The sequence below is a fragment of the Macrobrachium nipponense genome, chromosome 31 (genome assembly GCF_015104395.2).
Source record: "Macrobrachium nipponense isolate FS-2020 chromosome 31, ASM1510439v2, whole genome shotgun sequence".
Classification (NCBI taxonomy): domain Eukaryota; kingdom Metazoa; phylum Arthropoda; class Malacostraca; order Decapoda; family Palaemonidae; genus Macrobrachium; species Macrobrachium nipponense.
In genome coordinates, this window is record NC_061093.1 from 48,975,484 (window position 1) to 48,982,221 (window position 6,738).

A 6,738-nucleotide genomic window follows, 5' to 3' on the forward strand; every position below is an offset into this window, starting at 1 on the left:
TGATGCAGCAGTTCAGGCAACGCGAGGCATTTGTCATTCGGCTGCAAAAAAATTTTGGCGAATTTTCAGTATCTATTTTAGAGGCCATTTTGTTCTCAATTCTTTACCGTTGATAGTGACGGGAATGCGTCAAGATGGGAATTATACTTTTTATATTTGCATATGTAGATACGAATGTTACCAGTGCTATGTATTAACAGTCTGTCTCTCCAGCACAGGGAATGTACTTGTAGCTATTGAAAAGTGATTATTTTGCAATATAAAGTACTAAACAGTGAAAAGCTCGTCGGCGGAAACTGAATCTAAAATAGTTGCCTGCTAAAAACAAAAATAATTTCACAGTAGTTTAATAAAATTCGGGTTGCTGAGTAATCGGAGTAAACAGCTATAATTAATGATAAGACAGAGTTCAGGGTACCTATTCTAGGTCTAAAGAAACAGTCAAACCCAAGTTTTTTCTATTAATTTTGTTTTAACCCAAATAGAAAATGGCTCACGATGTTTGTACTGAGCTGCTGTTCTGTTCGTGACATCACTGTTCTGAAATGTTTACTGTTCAATAAACGTGGAAATAGGTGCCTTAATTTTTGTTGGAGATAAGCAATATAGGACGGCCTCCTTATAATACAGAAGCCAAAGCTGGAATATATGTCACTTTGAAATTAAGAGTAATTCTCTCTCTCTCTCTGTATATATATATATATATATATATATATATATATATATATATATATATATATATATAATATATGGTAGTAACAATCCTATTAACACTCATCAGATGAAGTTCTTCAACACTGCTGATGTATTTAAGAGATTTTATTTTGAGAAAAGTAGTCCGTAGGGTGTTAGGCCTTGGCTGATATTTTTCAGCTTTCATGACACCAATAACATACAGCTCTTATTTTGGTCTTTATATTGTAATTATTAAAACCACTGTAGGCATTATAATAATTAAATAACAGTACTCAATACTGGAGTTTCTATGCTATGTACGCACGTCTCTGCAATACGCTAGATAAAATCACACTGAATTTTAGCAAATTTACTGTCATCGAGATATTTGCCGTCTTCTGTTTGTCTCAGCGTTCATTCCCAAAGGAGGTGGTATTAAATATGAAGCTCAGGCGAGTGTGGCTGGTTGTCAAATAAAAATTTAACATCGCTGTTTTAAAATTTTGTCATACTAATTGTGATAGAATATCTTGATACTAAAGATGATAGTCATAAACACCGTAACTTCTTTTCGGAACTACACTTAACCAAAATTCTGATAATATGAGATTGGCCTATGAAGTAAAGATGTACTTTGAGAGAAAAGGTCAAGATTATTCTGTGCACATATGTTAGCATTCTTCTAATATTTCTCTCTCTCTCTCCATGTGTTTCTAACCCACTTTCTTCGGCTGCGATGGATGGGGATCTTGTGGGTCCCGCTCTCTGAATTCTTAACAAGATTGGAGTGGGAATACTATATCCCTAAGGCCTCGCAGATTACGTGCAAAACGTAGTTTTTCTCTCTCTCTCTCTCTCTATATCTTCTTAGCTTGGTGTTTTTAGTTAAGAATTTTCCTTACACTTATGTTTAGTGTCTATTTAATTAGGTTCCCTTTTTTGTTTGTTTGTTTGTTTGTATGGTGTTTTTACGTTGCATGGAAGCAGTGGTTATTCAGCAACGGGAGCAACGGCTTTACGTGACTTCCGAACCACGTCGAGAGTGAACTTCCATCACCAGAAATACCCCTTTTTTTTGTGGATAATTTTTCTTTTTCAGCAGAGGCTTCCCTAAGTATTCGCCAATTGTTGGCTTCATTGGGTTTTGACAGATGTTACGGTTTCGAGAAGTTGAAGTTTCATATTGTAGTAATCAAGATGTTAATAAATCAGTTTTCGATAACACTTTCCCGGTTTATACTTAACGGGGAAAATAGTAATTATCTGCTTGTGATGCAATGTAGATTTGATCTGATTTATGAGAGAAGCTGTCGAGCCAGGTAGCCCACTGCACCGGTACACTTATGACTATCAGGCGCTTAAGACAGAAAAATACGGATTTGGAGTAGTTGGACTGTAATGATGGAAATCCTTCATGTAAATCAATGGCAATACCGTTCATATCTAGTCCACCCTGTGGTAGGGGTGTAAGAATACTACCACTGTAGGTACTGCGTATCGTAAAAGGCGACTAAAAGGACAGCTGTTGCCTTGCAGTCTTATGCTTTTAGTCAAAGGCTAGGCCCACCGCCAATAACTGTGGAAACTGCTACTTGCAGGTGCTTTTTTTAATTAAAGGCGAGGCCCATCGCCAATAACTGTGGTTGGTGACAGCAAGGGCATGCGGTCGTAAAAATTCCTTCGCCAAATAATAAACCATGCCCGATGTTGTAAGGAAAGGCGCATCAGGCAACCGACCCCTTAGTGTAGGGATAACGGTGGGAAAGAAGACATTTCATAACTGGTGAACTTGAAAAACGAAATAGTTTTCATCTTACCAAGATGTTTAATTAACCACTCGAATTTGAGGCTTTCTTCTATGCTCGAGCGTGCGTAACTATGACTAAGGGTGCGTCCACACGTCGAACAATGTCCGACGGACAAAAATTGTTACCATATCAAGGGCGAAGCAGGATGACGTCATAAGCGTTGAAACCTTGGAGGAATAAACTATTGTTCCTCCAAGACTGAAACGATGGAAGTAGATCTAGCAACAAACAGTGGTAGTACCAGATGAGGTTGTATACTACTGTTTTTACTCTGCTCACAAAGCAAAGACCAGCAAACAATGTTCGAAGGTGATGTCCGCTGGCAACAATCAGGTATTCAAGTCAGTGTGCGGACTTGGGCGATAGTTGATTGTTGCTATCGTCTTAAGCGGTATGTCACTACCATGGTGCACAAGAAAAAAAAATGCACTATACAGTTTGATAATGGCTGTACTGTGAGAACAATAAGGGAATGGTGCAATGACTGGTTGCAGAAACGAAGTGAAAGGGGAAGCCATGCTACCATTTGACATGAATCGCGAATTGGTTATGAATCAGACTTCACAAACTATATGCGGATGGATCTGAATACCTTCTACGACTTTTAGGAGAAAGTAAAACCTTTTATAACTAAGCAGGACACCTGTACGATTAAGAACATTTCACCTGAAGCGCGTCTACAGGCAACGCTGATCTACCTTTCCTCCGGGTGCTCCTACAGTTCCCTTCAATACAGGACAAGAATATCAAAACAGTCTGTCTGCAATCATTCCTGATATATGCCAAACCATCTATGATGTGCTTAAGGATCCTTACATAAAGGTAAGCAATGCTTGTTTGTGACAAGTTAAAGACAGGTAATAAAAAATATACTGTGACGGTAATAAAAATACTAAGATGTAACAGTATAAAAATATTGGTCAAATTGACTCATAAATAGTTGTTTTTGAGGGCAAAAACGTTTTTCCTACAATGTAGCATAATTTCAGCGAAACGCTAAACCCATATAAATATCGTAGCAAACACCCTATGAAATAAAATATTAGAATTCCATTGTGGACATGTATTACACCCCCTTTATTCCCTAAACTACACAAACTGGGAACTCTTACCTGTTGCCAACGGTGCCCTGTCTGTAAGATGTCACGAGGCTTATTAAGACTGCGTAAATATACAAAAATATCATTTATTTCCCAAAGCAATTGGTTATAACAAAGAACAAAATGATTAACAAGTCATAATGGCACAAATACCCAAATCTGCCCATAAAGAAAACCAATAAGATAACATTCTACCTTCCGGACTAAGGTTACACTCTCAAACCCCAAACAAGTCACATTGTCTAGTATTAGTCAGTTATCAGTTAGAGAATCCCATTCCTAATCAACCATGGAATCGGACCCATCTGTAATAAAGATAATAGTTATATAGACACCCCACGTCACTCTTTTCAAAGTATTTACGTAAAGAGAATATTTCCACACTTCTCTCTTTTCCAAAAGGTAACAGATTTTCTAAGTTTTTAAAGAACGTGTCTTACCTTTTCGATGGGCGTTTTCTCCCGACACTTAGAGCAACCGCTTGTTCTCTCCTTTGCACAAAGAATGTGTCTTCCACAAGTACCCTGAACCAGTAGGCCTGTAATACGCGTACAAACGAATGCACATGCCTCGCAAACGGGGAACGACCTCTGAGACAAGTTGCTTGTTCAGCAAATACCATTCTCTCCCCTGTGAACTTTGCAGTGTACCACCCCTTGTCTCTAGGCGAGCAGAGCTATGTGACTTTATTATTATATAAAACACTTTAAACATATTATTAGCCATTCCCCCTCTTTCACCTCTCTATACATGTACACTGTTTACACTGAAGGAAACTGTTGGCAACGTAAAAAGAAGGTAGTGGTGATAGATTTCCCCTCTTAGGCATCCCACAACTGTCCCAACACTCTTTATTCCCTCCCTCCCTAACCCCTTCCTTCCAATTAATAGAATTTAATTAATTGTATTATAAAAGTTGTGTTGGAGGACCAAAGCAGTTTAACAGTATTACGTTTCTCTTACAATGTAGCATAATTTCAGCGGAATGCTACTCATAAAAATACTCCAGTGAACGCCCTTATTAATGAATATCGACGTACAACATGAGAGAGAGAGAGAGAATATATAAGGGTGGAGGTGTATCAAGTATTACCGCAGTCTAAGAAAAGCGGGATTTATGGTGACGAAACACATTTCACAATAGAGTAATCTTAATGACGAAAATGGTTTTTGGTGCCGGAATTGCGCAAGTTCCTCAATGACTGCTCACTGAATTACTATTATCATAGTTGCGTAGGCGCAAAATCAGATTTACATATGTCGCTAGATTCGTTGCCAAAACTCGTTACTGCTGTTACTGTTATTATAAACCTTAATATTGTAATTGGTTTCATGGCATGTCTCTCGCGCACCATGTGGAACGGCTCGTTGAACTGAGTGGAGCTCTACTGGTCATTTCGGCCGTAACATCCCAACTGGCAAACGGCCGAAACGTCTTCCTGCCTACACAACGTAAGACGTTAAGGTCATGATATTTACCGTCATTACTTTGCTTTACGTGCAGTCACTCATATAAGTTCCTGAGTGTTAAGAGGGATTTCTGTTTCAATCCGTTCTGGGTGACAGATGTCTGGGAGTGCGAAACTGGCCAAATGATTAACTACCTAACTCTGCTTGTAGAAAGTTTCGGCGAGTGTCCGTCTTACGTCCCTATACAGATCCGCTGTCCAGAAAGGGGTTGGATGTAATTCAGCTTTATGTTTGTTTGTATGTTGTTTTTACGTTGCATGGAACCAGTGGTTATTCAGCAACGTGATTTCCGAACCACGTCGAGAGTGAACTTCTATCACCAGAAATATGCCCGGAGGCATCGATGAACTTATATGATTGGCTATACATCCCACGGGACTGGATACGTATAGTACTAAACATGGCACCTATTTTACACGTAAGCTGGAAGTTGCCAACTTAGAAAGGTTCTTACGGCCGAAACGACCCGAACTCGAGTGCAGAAACATACATCGAATTTTCTGGATATAGGTCTACAGTCTGTTTCATTTCATCTGGCCACAAACGGGTGAAGATATGGCAGGTTGCGCAAGAGTAGCACGTTGACTGGCTGACAATCAACTCTTCCAATATCGTTGGCAGCGTGCCAGATGAGTTAGCCTAAAAATCCCCAAAAATCATGATAAAAAATCCCCAAAACAACCCAAATATCCCCATTTCCACAAATATATTTTCTTCTGATCCTGTAGGCCTTACTAATATAGAAATTACTCACTATACTTCATATAAGTGCAAGCAAACTAATTGGAACAATAAAAAAGTTTATTCACCTTTGTTTCTTCTTCATAGATGGAGTTTATTTTTCTTCATAGAATTTATTTTTCTGGGAATCCAAATGACACCCAGAAAGGCTTTTATTTATATAATATATCATTATTTATGATTCTAATTTACTTTTCATGATGAAAATGGCAACAGTTTTGTTCATAGTGAAAACTAATGAATACATAACAACTCACAATACGGAAATATTTTCATTAATCATGTTCTTTATAAAAATCAAAATGGTTCATTCACTTATTATACATGATGAACTTGCATCGATGTGATATTTGTAATGATATTCTGTCCTTTTGCATGCATCTATATACTTTATTCCCTTTTTTACGATATTTATGGGATTTTCTAATTTTCTAGCCAAAAATTCCCAAATTTGTACAGAATATCCCCATATCCCCATCAGACACCCAAAAGCCCCAAATCTAGGGATAAATCCCCATATCTGGCAACGCTGATCGTTGGCTTGTTGTGATAGCTATGAGACTATTTCTCCAATAACGGATCTGATATAGATCATAATCACTGCGAATTGCATTTATAATATCCCAATACAAGCACACGGAAGACGAGATTGTACCAAATAATCTACTCAGATCAAACACAAATGAACGATAAACTTTCAGTAATTATGATTTAACTCTTCAGATTGCCCAGGGCCCTAGACCACGCATTACTAAAATGCTAAAAAAAAGTGTTCAAATCACAACATTTTCTTGCCATTCAAACTTTATTCTATGTGCAGTTGCATTGCATATATAAAATAACTTTAATATGATCCCGTAAACTGAAAAATAACCTTTAATATCATTTACCGCTATAACACTAAGCATGAAACTACGAAGCTAGGCCTATGCTACTTATCAGCC